Raw genomic sequence first — 17703 nt, forward strand, 5'->3', positions numbered from 1 at the left:
ATTCAAGGGAGTGGGTAGAGACAAAAACAATGAATTTAAGAAAGCATAGGATAAAACAGGGCATCTCTAAGGAAATGATGGGAATTATAAAGCTAAATTAATTGGGTGGATGGGCAGACTAGATAGGCCATATGGTCTAGGGATGTGAATCGTTTTTCAACGATTAAAATTATCGTCCGATAATGTTTATATCGTCTTAAATCGTTATAGAACACGATACAATAGAAATTCTAACGATTTATCGTTAAAAATCGTTAAATCGTGTAGTGCGCACTAACTCGAGTTAGTGCGCACTAACTCCCCGTTAGTGCGCACTAACTCCCGTTAGTGCGCACTAACTGAAAATGATACAAATAAACACTTTCCAGGTCACTGAAGGTCAGTTAGGAATGAATATGTGTTCCTATTGGCTGGCTGCCCTCTTATCTATTGATGTTACCAAGGTTACCACTGAGGTGATGGTTGGGGGGATGGGAAATGGAACTGGAAACTAACGAACACCAACAGAAAATGAAACAAAGTGTTCACACTTCCCAGGTCAGTAAAGGTCACTTAGGAATGAATATGTATGTATGTATTCCTATTGGCTGGCTGTGCTCTTATCTATTGATGTTACCAATATGGTTGGGGGGATGTCAAATGGAAACAGTTGGAAGCTTGACAAAAAAAGTAATGTAATGATCAGCACTCACGTGACTAGAACTTGTTTGTTTATTATTTTTGTTAGCAGGCACCTGAAATGCTAGTGCATGTTGAATTTGCCATTCACTGTGCATTTTAGAAAGGTGGTCCTGGCTGGAACTGTACACAGTTCAAATATATGTAATTGATTGTTGGTAAGTGTATTTTTTAAGTAGCCACACTGGCACCAGTATGTTTACTTTTCCTCCTACTTAACTCACTAGCTCAGCTTTGTAAGAAGGGCTTCTCTGCTTGTGTGTTGTTTTTGTTTGGTGTGAGGAGAGCAGAAACATCAGATCTTTATTCAATCTACTACAGTCATCTCTTACAGTGCCCTATCCCTATTAATACCAGGAGTGTTGTGATCTTCCTGCACACAGTGCCCTAACCCTGATACCAGTCTGAGACAGCTCCCTCCCTGCATTACTAGTGAGAGGCTGGCTTCACAGACAGGGGGGAGCTGCCTGACCCTCACTCCTGACTTCCCCCATGTCCCAGCTAGTGAATGGTGTGTGGGTGAGGGGGGGGGGGGGGGAGGATGGTGAAGTCTGAGACAGCTCCCTCCCTGCATTACTAGTGAGAGGCTGGCTTCACAGACAGGGGGGAGCTGCCTGACCCTCACTCCTGACTTCCCCCATGTCCCAGCTAGTGAATGGTGTGTGGGTGAGGGGGGGGGGGGGGGGAGGATGGTGAAGTCTGAGACAGCTCCCTCCCTGCATTACTAGTGAGAGGCTGGCTTCACAGACAGGGGGGAGCTGCCTGACCCTCACTCCTGACTTCCCCCATGTCCCAGCTAGTGAATGGTGTGTGGGTGAGGGGGGGGGGGTGGATGGTGAAGTCTGAGACAGCTCCCTCCCTGCATTACTAGTGAGAGGCTGGCTTCACAGACAGGGGGGAGCTGCCTGACCCTCACTCCTGACTTCCCCCATGTCCCAGCTAGTGAATGGTGTGTGGGTGAGGGGGGGGGGAGGATGGTGAAGTCTGAGACAGCTCCCTCCCTGCATTACTAGTGAGAGGCTGGCTTCACAGACAGGGGGGAGCTGCCTGACCCTCACTCCTGACTTCCCCCATGTCCCAGCTAGTGAATGGTGTGTGGGTGAGGGGGGGGGGAGGATGGTGAAGTCTGAGACAGCTCCCTCCCTGCATTACTAGTGAGAGGCTGGCTTCACAGACAGGGGGGAGCTGCCTGACCCTCACTCCTGACTTCCCCCATGTCCCAGCTAGTGAATGGTGTGTGGGTGAGGGGGGGGGAGGATGGTGAAGTCTGAGACAGCTCCCTCCCTGCATTACTAGTGAGAGGCTGGCTTCACAGACAGGGGGGAGCTGCCTGACCCTCACTCCTGACTTCCCCATGTCCCAGCTAGTGAATGGTGTGTGGGTGAGGGGGGGGGGGTGGATGGTGAAGTCTGAGACAGCTCCCTCCCTGCATTACTAGTGAGAGGCTGGCTTCACAGACAGGGGGGGAGCTGCCTGACCCTCACTCCTGACTTCCCCCATGTCCCTCCTAGTGAATGGTGTGTGGGTGAGGGGGGGGGGGGAGGATGGTGAAGTCTGAGACAGCTCCCTCCCTGCATTACTAGTGAGAGGCTGGCTTCACAGACAGGGGGGAGCTGCCTGACCCTCACTCCTGACTTCCCCCATGTCCCCAGCTAGTGAATGGTGTGTGGGTGAGGGGGGGGGGGGGAGGATGGTGAAGTCTGAGACAGCTCCCTCCCTGCATTACTAGTGAGAGGCTGGCTTCACAGACAGGGGGGAGCTGCCTGACCCTCACTCCTGACTTCCCCCATGTCCCAGCTAGTGAATGGTGTGTGGGTGAGGGGGGGGGGGAGGATGGTGAAGTCTGAGACAGCTCCCTCCCTGCATTACTAGTGAGAGGCTGGCTTCGCAGACAGGGGGGAGCTGCCTGACCCTCACTCCTGACTTCCCCCATGTCCCAGCTAGTGAATGGTGTGTGGGTGAGGGGGGGGGAGGATGGTGAAGTCTGAGACAGCTCCCTCCCTGCATTACTAGTGAGAGGCTGGCTTCACAGACAGGGGGGAGCTGCCTGACCCTCACTCCTGACTTCCCCCATGTCCCAGCTAGTGAATGGTGTGTGGGTGAGGGGGGGGGGGTGGATGGTGGATGGTGAAGTCTGAGACAGCTCCCTCCCTGCATTACTAGTGAGAGGCTGGCTTCACAGACAGGGGGGAGCTGCCTGACCCTCACTCCTGACTTCCCCCATGTCCCAGCTAGTGAATGGTGTGTGGGTGAGGGGGGGGGGGGGGAGGATGGTGAAGTCTGAGACAGCTCCCTCCCTGCATTACTAGTGAGAGGCTGGCTTCACAGACAGGGGGGAGCTGCCTGACCCTCACTCCTCCGGGGTATTGTGATCTTCCTGCACACAGTGCCCTATCCCTGATACCAGGGGTGTTGTGATCTTCCTGCATGCAGTGCCCTATCCCTATTAATACCAGGAGTGTTGTGATCTTCCTGCATGCAGTGCCCTATCCCTATTAATACCAGGAGTGTTGTGATCTTCCTGCATGCAGTGCCCTATCCCTGATATCGGGATGTGTGCAAGAAGATCACAACACCCCCGGTATCAGGAATAGGGCACTGTGTGCAGGAAGATCACAACACCCCCAGTATCAGGAATAGGGCACTGTGTGCAGGAAGATCACAACACCCCTGGTATTAGGGATAGGGCACTGTGTGCAGGAAGATCACAACACTCCTGGTATTAATAGGGATAGGGCACTGTGTGCAGGAAGATCACAATACCCCTGGTATCAGGGTTAGGGCACAAGTTCTAGTCACATTGACTGATCACATTACTTGTTTTGTCAAGCTACCAACTGTTTCCATTTCCCATCCCCCATATACTGTCAGTAGGAAACTTGGTAACATGAATAAATAAGAGGGCAGCCAATAGGAATACATATTCATTCCTAAACTGACCTTAACTGACCTGAAAAGTGTCAAATTGTATCATTTTCAGTTAGTGCGCACTAACTCCCAGTTAGTGCGCACTAATCGGAAAAAACGATTTTTAACGATTTTTTAACTAAAAAATCGTGCCTAAGATGATTTTCTTGCCCTGCCACACGATTTCTATCGTTAAGACGATATGGAAAACGATTCACATCCCTAATATGGTCTTTTTCTGCCATCATGTTTCTATGTTAAAAATGCATCCTTTCACTAATGCCTCGTCACCTTGCTTTACTGTCATAATTATATTCTTCTCCTTTTTGCATCTTGGTCTCTTGAATGCCTTTCTTTCTTTCCTCTGCCTTTCCAGATATTTTTTTTTTACTGTGCTTCTCCCCCAGTCATCCTTTATGCCTTCCAAATGATAATCTTTTCATCTTCATTACTTTTGAAAGCCAGGTAGATCAGTTTTTACTCTTGCATATATTGACTTTCCTAATATAAAGATATTTTCCCTTACACTGGCTTATTTTAGTTTTAAGTATTTTGCTTAGTTGAATTCCAATTGTTTTTAGCCTTCTTTATGATTTAAATAAGTTCTACCCATACTGATAGAGAGGTGAATGACTGACCAGGAAAAGATAAACATACTGATGGTTGTCTCTATCCTAAAGGTTACATTTTATTTGAGTTAGTCACGTCCTCTTGCTGATACTTGTGACTTCCAGGAATCCCCTCTGAGTGTAGTTGAAATGAAACTGAAAGAGAACCTGAAAAGAACTGCTTCACCCTTCAGATATCAAAACAAAATTAAATAGGGAATAACCCATGGCCGCATGAGTAAGTAGGTACTGGTTATTTATATATACAGTGTGTTTGTTTTATTCTGGTGTTTTCCAAGGTTCAAGATTATAGGCAAAGGTAATAGAAAGAAATGGGCATTAAAATCAGAAGACAAAGTAGAAGATGATTGCTGGGGTTGGCCAAAGGGGTGGCAAGAGACTGGGAGGAAAGGGTGAGTCATGGAAGGAGAGAAAACACAGAAAGTAAAAGCAGGATAGGAGTAATGGCAGAATGGTATACAGAAAGAAGAAAAAGTAGAAAAGGGGAGATGGAGGGTGAGAGAGAGGGAGGGAGAAAAAAGGTTAACATATAAGGGAAGTGCCGCCATGGAACTCCTCCATTTACGCCAGGGCTCTCGCCCCCTGGTCGACTATGCGGTCGAATTCCGCACGTTGGCCTCGGAGCTGGGCTGGCGGGAGGGCAACCTGCAAAGTATCTTCCTGGAGGGCCTGTCCTCTAAGATCAAAGAAGAACTGGCTGTTCGAGAATTACCAGATGATCTTGAATCCCTGATTGAGTTGATAGACAAGATTGACCATCGACTTTAGCAGCGAGCCTGAGAAGTAAATCCTGGACGTAGACTTGTTCTATTAGCACTATCCTTTTCACGCCCACTGGCTCCTCCTCCTACCGAAGCCCATATTGCATGAACCGAGGAACCCATGCAATTAGGCCACAGTCCCCTCACCCCTGAGGAGAGACAGCGACGTCACTCTCTGGGACTCTGTCTCTACTGCGGTAGCAAAGGCCACTTATTGGCCCAATGCAAGAAATGTCCGGAAAACTCCCGAGGCTAGAAGTCACAGGGGAGCTGACCCTAGGCTGCGTGAATCCTGCTTCCCAATGCACGGTTCCAGTGTCCTTGTCTTACTCTGGAGGTTTTTTCTCTACGCTGGCTTTCGTTGATTCGGGGGCCAGCGGCAACTTCATCCTGGCAGAACTGGTGAGACAAATACAGCTCTCGGTAGTCCCGAGAACACCACCGCTGTGGATCTCCTCCATACATGGAAGTCCTCATCCTGGCTGTGTGACCTCAGTTACTGCCCCAGTGACCCTCCGCTCGGGGGTTCTTTATGAGGAACAAATTACCTTCTTCGTCCTAGAAAAGGCCATTCACTCTGTGGTCTTGGGGCTATCCTAGCTCCAGAAGCATTCTCCCCGCATTGACTGGGAGACCCTGTGTTATTGTTTGTAAGGTTTTGGGTGGACCCTTGGACACTGTGGCTGCTGACTATGCCCATGGGGGAAGTCCCGTAAGGGGTCCACAGGTCAGGCTCAGCTTTAGGACACACAACACAGAATTATCATTTCTTAGACAGAGTTGAGGAGCCACCAGAGGTGGCAGTAGTGAGTAGAAATGAAGCCCGGCTGGGCTTGTAGTCCCTCAGGACACTGGAGCAGCGATCTCTCAATGGCTGTGCTGTAGTGGAGAGAAACTGAGATAGTGAGTACAGTGGAGCATACACAGGGTTCTAGAATAGAGCCTAGTTGGTTGATTACTCACACAGCGGTTTCTCCCGAGAGGTAACACAGGAGCTGGAATAGAGGCAGGCCCTCAAGGAGCAAGGACCTGGTTCCAGGAAACAGCTCTGAGAGAAGTAGATGGTAACTCACTGATGGCGTAGGCAGCGGTATCTTCCAAGCAGAAGTGGAGTTCAGGCAGTGAGTCCGGAAACATGGGCCCTTGAGGAGTGAGTACCGGTTCCAGACAGCAACCTGAAAGAAAAGAGAGAGAGGCCCTCAAGGAGCCCGATAGAATAAGTCCAATTAAGGAGATGCAGAGTAGCTAGGTACGGAGAGCGAATCCCATCCGTAAGGGATACCCTTGCTAACTCGATTAGCTAGCAAACTGAGTAGGCTTTTGTATCCGGGATGCGTGACGTCATCACAGGGGGACACCCCTGAGGTTTGCGCCAAAGGAAGCATAAGAAGCAGGGCCGTGCGGCGCGTGCGCCCTATGGTAGCTGAACAACATGGTGAGATGCAGCATCCAAGCTGGACTGGGGATGCCGGACTGGGGCCGCTGGAGGGAACGGCAGGCAGATGCTGCGGCAGCCAGACACCCATCAACTGCGGGAGGAGTCGCCAAAGAATCCTTTCACTAATGCCTCGTCACCTTGTTTTACTGTCATAATTATATTCTTCTCCTTTTTGCATCTTGGTCTCTTGAATGCCTTTCTTTCTTTCCTCTGCCTTTCCAGATATTTTTTTTTTACTGTGCTCCTCCCCCAGTCATCCTTTATGCCTTCCAAATGATAATCTTTTCATCTTCATTACTTTTGAAAGCCAGGTAGATCAGTTTTTACTCTTGCATATATTGACTTTGCTAATATAAAGATATTTTCCCTTACACTGGCTTATTTTAGTTTTAAGTATTTTGCTTAGTTGAATTCCAATTTTTTTTAGCCTTCTTTATGATTTAAATAAGTTCTACCCATACTGATAGAGAGAGAGATGAATGACTGGCCAGGAAAAGATAAACATACTGATGGTTGTCTCTTTCCTAAAAGTTACATTTTATTTGAGTTAGTCACATCCTCTTGCTGATACTTGTGACTTCCAGGAATTCCCTATGAGTGTAGTTGAAATGAAACTGAAAGAGAACCTGAAAAGAACTGCTTCACCCTTCAGATATCAAAATAAAATTAAATAGGGAATAACCCATGGCCGCATGAGTAAGTAGGTACTGGTTATTTATATATACAGTGTGTTTGTTTTATTCTGGTGTTTTCCCAGGTTCAAGATTATAGACAAAGGTAAAAGAAAGAAATGGGCATTAAAAATCAGAAGACAAAGTAGAAGATGATTGCTGCGTTGGCCAAAGGGGTGGCAAGAGACTGGGAGGAAAGGGTGAGTCATGGAAGGAGAGAAAACACAGAAAGTAAAAGTAGGATAGGAGTAATGGCAGAATGGTATACAGAAAGAAGAAAAAGTAGGAGAGATGGAGGGTGAGTGAGAGGGAGGGAGAAAAAAGGATAACATATAAGGGAAGTGGAGCAGGAGAAATACAGAGGAGGAAATGGAGGGATGACAGACGGACAGAGTAATAGAGGAGGGAAAGTATTGAAACAGTAGTGCTGAAGTGAAGCAAAGAATAAGTGGAGAAAGATAGAAAACTGTGAGGTGTAAATGATATAGATGTAACCCTTAGTGGGAGTTTTAATCCCAAGGGCACACAAACTTACTTATTCTTCAGGGATGCTCCGGCTAGCAATTTACTCCCATCCTTAAACACTTCATCCTGGAGGGGGGGGGGGGATTTCTTTTATGGGGGGGAAGCTCTTGCTTATGGCCCAGACCATGGTGTCTTGCTTCCAGTATGTTTAGAGTGTAGCTGCATCCCATTGGGTGAGTTGCTGGGACAAATCAACAGGACTAGGCTTGGGTGTTAAAGTTTACTGATTTGATAATAATTAGATGAAAGCCCATTTGTCCATAAATAGTGAAATTTCATCTGACTGTGATACTTGAATGATTTCTTCTGTAGATAGGTGTCCTTTATTCAGGCATCTGGGTGGAGCTCCAGCGGTGATTTTACTTTACAAAGCTCACCCAGCGGCTATCCAGGAATCCTATTTAAGGGTTTCCCATTTCACAGCAAAAATCCTTCCTGGGTGTTGCGGAGCGCTCAGAGAGCGATCCCACTTCCTGAGAGATGTGTGTCCCTGGGCCGCGGCTCGACCCCAGAGAATTCCGAAGAGGGCCGCGGGAGGCGTGGCATGCCCGAGCATGGGTAGGACAGAAGCAAGACTGGAGTGACGACCAGGCGACAGGCCCTCCTCCGAACCTGCACGCTTCGGAAGACCCAACAACGCAATGTTGGTTTTGTGAACAGTCCTCCGACCGTTCCCAGCCCTTTCGGACCTGCCGCAGGGTACGGCACGAAGCGGCAGGCCGGACGGAGGCCAGGATAGTGAAGACTGGAACATAGATTCAGACGAGACTCAGAAGCAGGGTACTGGAAGTGCAGACGTAGACTCAAAGACTAGATACTAGGCGTGCTGACGTAGACTCAGAAGCAAGGTACTGGGAGTGCAGACGTAGACTCAGAGACTAGATACTAGGCGTGCTGACGTAGACTCAGAAGCAAGGCACTGGGAGTGCAGATGTAAACTCAGAAGCAAGGTACTGAAGATGCAGAGGTAGGTTTTGAAGCGCGATACTGAAGGTGCAGAGGTAGACTCAGGAACAAGGGCTGAAGGAAGACATGGGCACTGACCCTCAGGGCACCCCGCTCAGACCACTCCTGGGACTGAGTCAAGGCCACCCTGTCCCACACGCCCCCAACACTGCCTTGGAGGGCAGGCTGCGGATCATGCAAAGAACAGGAGAATGCAGGAGAGATCCAGGCGAAGAGAACTCCGATGCTGGGATACTGACATCCGAAGCCCCGTCGGCTTGCAGGAAGGGAAGCTCCAAAGCGCAGGGACGAATCCCACATGTTGACCACTCCAGGGCCCAACAGGCCAGAAGGCTCAGGAGCCAGACAAGGACAAAGGGCAGAACATCTGGGACTGGATAGGAACTGGATCAGGCACCGACATCAAAGCAATCAGGGAAGAAACAGGTTTGCTGCATACCGGCAGCCAAAGCAGGATTACTGCACACCGGCAGTCTAGGCAGGTAACAGGATCAAGGACAAGGACTTCTCAGAGACTTAGAAACGAGGTACATGGCTTGCATCACAGATGGCCCTAACCAGCCCGCCCCGAGGGTTGGTCACGGACCACGGCGTGGCTTGCCACGAGGTACCAGGACATTGGAAGACACAGGGTCAAGGTGCTAGCTTTCAGGAGAATCAAAGCAAGGTACTTAGCTTTCAGGCGAGTTTCAGGATCAAGGTATAATCAGGGCCGGCGGAAGCACTAGGCGAACTAGGCGATCGCCTAGGGCGCTGAGCATTAGGGGGCGCCGAGCCACTGATGGCCAATGGCCGCCGGTGGACGTCATCCCAATGGCGGCTGAGCGGTGAACTACTGCATCAGCCAATGCAGGAACTTCTCCTCCTTCCTGCCCGCGCGCCCCGGAAGAAAAATGTTGCGGAGCCGCGCGGGCAGGAAGGAGGAGGAGCATCAGCCAATGCAGGAACTTCTCCTCCTTCCTGCCCGCGCGGCCCCGGAAGAAAAATGTTGCCGGAGCCGCGCGGGCAGGAAGGAGGAGGAGCATCAGCCACGTGCAGAAGAGGATCAGCGCGGCTCGAGAAGACCGGGGCCGCTGCAGAGCCCATCCTGCAGTGGCCCATGAAGAGGAAGCCCAGAGGTGAGAGAGAGACTGAGGGTTTGTACAGTGTGTATGTGTGCGTGTATGAGATGAGTTGAGAGACTGTGTGTGTGGGAGTGAAGGTTGCTGGCAAAAGAAAGAGAGGGGGTCTCTGCCTTTAGTGTGTGCATGTGTATGAATGGGAGTCTGCCTGGTGGTGTATGTGTGTGAATGCATGGGTGCCTGCCTGAGGGTGTGTCTGTGTATGAGAATGAATGGGTGTCTTCCTGGGGTTTGTATGTGTGAGAATAGGTGCCTGCCTGTTTGTGGTGTATGTATGTGTGTGAGAATAAATTGGTGCCTGCTTGGGGGTCTGTGTGTGTAAGAATGAATGTGTGCATGCCTGGGGGATGGGGAGGGAGTGGTGTGAAAATGAATGGGAGCCTGCCTGGGGTTCAGTGTGAGAATGACTAGGAGCTTGCCTGTGTGTGTCTGTGTGTGTGTCTGTGTGAGAACGAGTGGGAGCTTGCCTGGGAGTGTGTGTTTGTTTGTATGTGAGGGAGCCAGTGAGAGTGAGAGCATGAGTGTGTATGAGAAAATCCAGGGGAGTAAGAGTTTGTGTGTGTGGAGGGGGAGAGAGTGCCTTAGAGCCTGAGTGTGTCAGTGTCTGTGAGAGCGAGAGGTTATGGTTGGGTATAAGAGCATGAATGTGTATGTATGTGACAGTGTATGTGTGAGAGAGAATGGACATGTGAGTATGTGTGAGAGAGAGAGGATAGCCTCCTAATCCTCGACAATATCAGGGTGACTGGAAATCAAGAGGTCCCATGTATGGACAGCAGGGGCTTTTTAAATTCCTTATTAGTTTTAATTATTGTGTGTTATTTGATATATGTACTGTTTTGAAATATTTTATTGGTGTTTGGGAAATTGTAAAAAATGTATATGATTTTAATTAATAGAAATTCTATTTATCAGTAGTTTTAAAATATTATTTTATTAGTATGGTTTTACTATTATAACTGATGCTTTATGTTTCTTGATTTTATTTGTTTTATGAGGAATGGTTGTTCTGTTTTTCCATTGTTAATACACAGAGTCTGGCTTCTTGGGGTTTCCATTTCAGTTTTTTCTAATTTGTGCTCCTTTATTTTGTATTCTGTATTTGGTGAGGATATGTCTCTGCTCTGTGTGTGTGTGACCATGATGAGAGATTCTGCTATCATATAGTGTCTGTATAGAGATCTATAGCAATCGGGTTTGTTTTGTTTTGTTTCCTCAGTAGGTGGTGTATTGGTATTCTAGGACCCAGTGTAATATTTACTCTTGCTTATTCACAGGTAGGGTTATTGTTGTTTGAGTCCTTGGTGTTATTACTGTTATGTTATGATGGGATTGCAGTATAGATTTTGGGTGTCTTTTTTGCGGTGCTTTGTGTTAGTTCACAATGTGTCTGGCAGTGGAAGGTGTTTGTGCTGCTGTTACTGTGAGGTGACACCAGAATTTGAAAATATCTTTTAGTAGGATGAGCTGTAAGGGAAACATCCAAGCTCCATTGTTTGGGGGAATTTCAGTGGATGCACAGAGATGCAGAACTGGAGGTGCAGGATTTGTATTGACATTCTGTCCCTTCCTATATATTCCAGACTTCACTCTCATAATCATATAGAATTAGTTGAATGAGGCTATCAAATAATTTTATAGTAGTTTTACTAGAAGTGTGAAACTGGCCAGCTTTTTAAAATAATGCAGAGGACCCTTTGGACTTTTTTCAACAACACTTTTTTTTATAACCAATTTTAAAGCAGGATCCATGCTATAGAGGTGGGTGTGATGAAGAAATGTCATTTTGGCTCCCCCCCCCCCAAAAACAAATTCTTCTGTCTAGAGATGCCATTGATTTTCTGTGGCACACAAATGCATTGGCCCCTGGGCGCCGGAGACCCTTGGTGCACCACTGGGTGCGAGCCATATGGGGCCGCAAGTGGTGGCAAAGAGGAGTGGAGATTTGGCGGGCCGCAAGCAGTGCCCAATCTGCTCGCGACCCAGAAAACCCCAGTCAGCGGGCGTGATTGAGAATGAGGTAGGAGTCGGGGCCGAGACCGGGAGGGGGGGCGCAAGGAAGAAGGCTCGCCTAGGGCGCCAAATCCCCTTGCACCGGCCCTGGGTATAATATACAGGAAAACCTGCCCTAACGACGAACTAGCTGATGCCCTATCATCTTCCCTACCTAGGCTAACATGTGCAGACCCCGACACAGCTATAGCATCCTGGAACAGCATCACCAAAGACATTGCCAACAAGCTCTGCCCTCTCTCCAAACGTGTCATAGGTGCTTCCTCGAAACCTGCAAAGCCCTGGTACTCCTCAGAGCTAAAAACCCTAAAAAACAACCTTAGACAAAAAGAAAGAAAATGGCTCAAGGACCCAACCCCTCAACACGCCTCCAGCTTCAAAACAGCCCTACACAGCTACAGACTCTCCACCCTCAAACATAAGCGAGACTTTTACGCAACAAGAATCCATGACCACAGATTCAACCCCAAAGTGTTCTTCTCATACGTTACAAGTCTCACCACCTCTCCACCCCCCACCATTCCTGACAATGAAGCAGCAGCCAGTCAGAAGCAAGCAGTACCTTGCTTCTGAGTTTACGTCTGCACTCCCAGTGCCTTGCTTCTGAGTCTCGTCTGCACTCCCAGTGCCTTGCTTCTGAGTCTACGTCAGCACGCCTAGTATCTAGTCTCTGAGTCTACGTCTGCACTCCCAGTACCTTGCTTCTGAGTCTACGTCAGCACGCCTAGTACCTAGTCTCTGAGTCTACGTCTGCACTTCCAGTACCTTGCTCCTGAGTCTACGTCAGCACGCCTAGTATCTAGTCTCTGAGTCTACGTCTGCACTCCCAGTACCTTGCTTCTGAGTTTACGTCTGCACGCCCAGTGCCTTGCTTCTGAGTCTAGGTCAGCACGCCTAGTATCTAGTCTCTGAGTCTACGTCTGCACTCCCAGTACCTTGCTTCTGAGTCTACGTCAGCACGCCTAGTATCTAGTCTCTGAGTCTACGTCTGTACTCCCAGTACCTTGCTTCTGAGTTTACGTCTGCACTCCCAGTGCCTTGCTTCTGAGTCTACGTCAGCACGCCTAGTATCTAGTCTCTGAGTCTACGTCTGCACTCCCAGTACCTTGCTTCTGAGTCTACGTCAGCACGCCTAGTACCTAGTCTCTGAGTCTACGTCTGCACTTCCAGTACCCTGCTTCTGAGTCTCGTCTGAATCTATGTTCCAGTCTTCACTATCCTGGCCTCCGTCCGGCCTGCCGCTTCGTGCCGTACCCTGCGGCAGGTCCGAAAGGGCTGGGAACGGTCGGAGGACTGTTCACAAAACCAACATTGCGTTGTTGGGTCTTCCGAAGCGTGCAGGTTTGGAGGAGGGCCTGTCGCCTGGTCGTCACTCCAGTCTTGCTTCTGTCCTACCCATGCTCGGGCATGCCACGCCTCCCGCGGCCCTCTTCGGAATCCTCTGGGGTCAAGCCGCGGCCCAGGGACACACATCTCTCAGGAAGTGGGATCGCTCTCTGAGCGCTCCGCAACACCCAGGAAGGATTTTTGCTGTGAAATGGGGAACCCTTAAATAGGATTCCTGGATAGCCGCTGGGTGAGCTTTGTAAAGTAAAATCACCGCTGGAGCTCCACCCAGATGCCTGAATAAAGGACACCTATCTACAGAAGAAATCATTCAAGTATCACAGTCAGATGAAATTTCACTATTTATGGACAAATGGGCTTTCATCTAATTATTATCAAATCAGTAAACTTTAACACCCAAGCCTAGTCCTGTTGATTTGTCCCAGCAACTCACCCAATGGGATGCAGCTACACTCTAAACATACTGGAAGCAAGACACCATGGTCTGGGCCATAAGCAAGAGCTTCCCCCAATAAAAAAAATCCCCCCCCCCCTTCCAGGATGAAGAGTTTAAGGATGGGAGTAAATTGCTAGTCGGAGCATCCCTGAAGAATAAGTAAGTTTGTGTGCCCTTGGGATTAAAACTCCCACTAAGGGTTACATCTATATCATTTACACCTAACAGTTTTCTATCTTTCTCCACTTATTCTTTGCTTCACTTCAGCACTACTGTTTCAATACTTTCCCTCCTCTATTACTCTGTCCGTCTGTCATCCCTCCATTTCCTCCTCTGTATTTCTCCTGCTCCACTTCCCTTATATGTTATCCTTTTTTCTCCCTCCCTCTCACTCACCCTCCATCTCTCCTACTTTTTCTTCTTTCTGTATACCATTCTGCCATTACTCCTATCCTACTTTTACTTTCTGTGTTTTCTCTCCTTCCATGACTCACCCTTTCCTCCCAGTCTCTTGCCACCCCTTTGGCCAACGCAGCAATCATCTTCTACTTTGTCTTCTGATTTTTAATGCCCATTTCTTTCTTTTACCTTTGTCTATAATCTTGAACCTGGGAAAACACCAGAATAAAACAAACACACTGTATATATAAATAACCAGTAACTACTTACTCATGCGGCCATGGGTTATTCCCTATTTAATTTTATTTTGATATCTGAAGGGTGAAGCAGTTCTTTTCAGGTTCTCTTTCAGTTTCATTTCAACTACACTCAGAGGGGATTCCTGGAAGTCACAAGTATCAGCAAGAGGATGTGACTAACTCAAATAAAATGTAACCTTTAGGATAGAGACAACCATCAGTATGTTTATCTTTTCCTGGCCAGTCATTCATCTCTCTCTCTATCAGTATGGGTAGAACTTATTTAAATCATAAAGAAGGCTAAAAAAAATTGGAATTCAACTAAGCAAAATACTTAAAACTAAAATAAGCCAGTGTAAGGGAAAATATCTTTATATTAGCAAAGTCAATATATGCAAGAGTAAAAACTGATCTACCTGGTTTTCAAAAGTAATGAGGATGAAAAGATTATCATTTGGAAGGCAAAAAGGATGACAGGGGGAGGAGCACAGTAAAAAAATATCTGGAAAGGCAGAGGAAAGAAAGAAAGGCATTCAAGAGACCAAGATGCAAAAAGGAGAAGAATATAATTATGACAGTAAAGCTAGGTGACGAGGCGTTAGTGAAAGGATGCATTTTTAACATAGAAACATGATGGCAGAAAAAGACCATATGCCCATCCACCCAATTAATTTAGCTTTATAATTCCCATCACTTCCTTAGAGATGCCCTGTTTTATCCCATGCTTTCTTAAATTCAGACATTGTTTTTGTCTCTACCCACTCCCTTGGATGCAATTCCATGCATCCATCACTCTCCCTCTAAAGAAATATTTCCTAAGATTACTTTTGAGTCTACCCCCTTCCACCCTCATCCCATGATGCCTTGTTCTTAAAAACATAAGACTTGCCATAATGGATGATATAAAAGGTCCATCAAGCCCAGTATCCTGTTTCCAACAGTGGCCAATCCAGGTTACAAGTGCCTGGCAGGATCCCAAGGGGTAGATAGATTCCATACTGCTTATCCCAAGAATAAGCAGTGGATTTCTGCAGCTCTACCTTAAAAATGGCTAAGGGATTTTTCCTCCAAGAACTTGTCCAAACCTTTTTTAAACACAGCTACACTAATTGGGGTAGATTTTTAAAGTTTTGCGTAGGCGTAGATTTGTTCGCAAAACCCAGTGCGAACAAATCTACGCCGTGTTTTTATAACGTGCGTATGCTGCCGTGCGCATGTTATAAAATCCAGGGTCGACGCGCGCAGCGGGGTGTACAATTGTGCAACCTGCGCGCGCCGAGCCGAGCAGCCTGCCTCTGTTCCCTCCGAGGCCGCTCTGATTTCGGAGCGGCCTCAGAGGAAACTTTTTTACGCCCCCCCTTCCCCTCCCTTCCCCTACCTAACCCACTCCCCCCCCCCCCCCCCGGCCCTAACTAAATCCCCTCCCCCACCTTTGTTCAGAAAGTTACACCTGCCCGAGGCAGGCGTAACTTGCACGCGCCGGCCAGTCAGGCCATTCCCCGGCCCAGGGGCTGGTTCGGAGGCCTCGGCCACACCCCTGGAAAGTCCCCAGGCTGGCACCATGCCCACAGCCCCGCCCCAGAACCCCCCCGAATGCCGCGCCGCCCCCGACACCCCCCCCCCCCAAGCAAAGCCCCGGGACTTACGCACATTCCAGGGGTTTGCGCACACCGGCGGCCTATGCAACATAGGCGCGCCGGCGCGCAAGTCCCCTGCGCGTGTAAATCTGGCTGGATTTATGAGCGCAGGGCTTTTAAAATCTGCCCCATAGCTTTCACTACATTCTCTGGCAATGAATTCAAAAGCTTAATAATTTGCTGAGTAAAAAATGTTTGTCTCTTATTAATTTTAAATGTATTACCTAGTAACTTCATTGTGTCCCCTGGTCTTTGTACTTTTCAAAAGATTAAACAACTGATTAACTTTTACTCGTTCCATTCCACTCATTATTTTATAGACCTCTATCATATCTCCCCTCAACTGTCTCTTCTCCAAGCTGAAGAGTCCTAATCTCTTTAGTCTTTCTTCAGAGGGGAATTGTTCCATCCCCTTTATCAATTTGGTCGCCCTTCTCTGTACCTTTCCTAATTCTACTATATCTTTTTTGAGATGTGGTGACCAGAACTACACACAATACTCAAGATGAGGTTACACCATGGAGCGATACAGAGGCATTAGGATATTCTCTGTTTTATTCTTCATTCCTTTCCTAATAATTCCTAGCATTCTATTTGCTTTTTTTGGTTGTTGCTGCACACTGAGCAGAAGATTTCCACGTATTTTCAATGATGACACCTAGATTCTTTTCCTGAGAGGTGACTCCTAATGTTGAACCTTGCATTATGTAGCTATAATTTGGGTTACTCTTCCCTAAGTGCATCACTTTGCACTTGTCCTGTTGCGATCCCCCCTGCTGCTGTGCTACAGGAGGTCTCTTACCTTCCTCCAGAGGCCGCTCTGAAGCCTGGGCCTCGCCTGTGTTCCATCCGGGACTTGCTCCAGGGCTTGAGAGGCCTAGCTGTGCCTGTGGCTTGCATGCCTCAGCGTTTGGACTTCCTGTTGGGCGACGGCCTTCCCTAGGGGCTGGCCCGCAGCTCTCTACCCTAGTTATAGGACCAGCAGTGGGCGGTCCTGGCAAGCTCCTCCCAGGGAGTTGCCTTCTACCTCCAGTATTTAAGGACTGTCTGTTCATTTGCACCGGGCCTTCGATCAGGCCTTACAGTCGGCTGTAACCGTGCTGATCCAGGTCTGCCATGGTTCCTTGTCCAGTGTCTTTGCCTGATGTCTGCTCCTGTTCCTGCCAGCCGAAAGGGCTTCGGATGTGAGTATCCCAGCATCGGAGTTCCTGTTCGCCTGGAGTTTCCCTGCACCCTCCTTCCGCAGCGTGGTCCGTGACCAGCCTTCTGGGCTGTGTAGGGCGCGTCTGGGACGGGGTGGTCCGCGACTCAGTCCCACGGGTGGGCTGAGTAGGGCGCCCTGATGGACAGTGCCATGTTTCCGTCCAGCCTTGTCTCAATGTCTTGCTTCAGTCTTTGCCCTGATGTCTTCGTGTCTCTGCCTTGACCTACGTCCTCATTTGGTTCCTGAGCCTTCTGTCCTGTTGGGCCCTGGAGTGGCCAACAGGAGGTATTCGTCCCATGGGCTCTTGAGCTTCTGCCAGCCGAAGGGGCTTCGGATGTGAGTATCCCAGCATCGGAGTCCTGTTCGCCTGGATCTTACCTGCCTTGTTTATGAGTTCTCGCTTCAGCCCTTGCCCTGATGTCTCCAACGTCTTGCTTCAGCCTGTCTTGATGTCTGCTTCAGCCCCCGTCTGATGTCTTCTGCAAAGGACTCTGTCTGCCCTCGCCTCTGTCCGGCCTGCTGCCCATTGCCGTTCCCTGCGGCAGGTCCGAAAGGGCCGGGGAACAGTCGGAGGACCGTTCATTAGTCAACTTCCCCGTGTTGGCTGCCATGGGCATGCAGGTCCGGCTGAGGGTCAGACTCCCTGCTTCAGTTTCTGCCTGCCTGGCTCACCATGCCTGCTCAGCTCACCTCCCACGGTGTGGCCTGGGGCTCCTCCTCTGGTCCTGCCGT

The sequence above is a fragment of the Rhinatrema bivittatum genome, unplaced genomic scaffold (genome assembly GCF_901001135.1).
Source record: "Rhinatrema bivittatum unplaced genomic scaffold, aRhiBiv1.1, whole genome shotgun sequence".
Lineage (NCBI taxonomy): Eukaryota > Metazoa > Chordata > Amphibia > Gymnophiona > Rhinatrematidae > Rhinatrema > Rhinatrema bivittatum.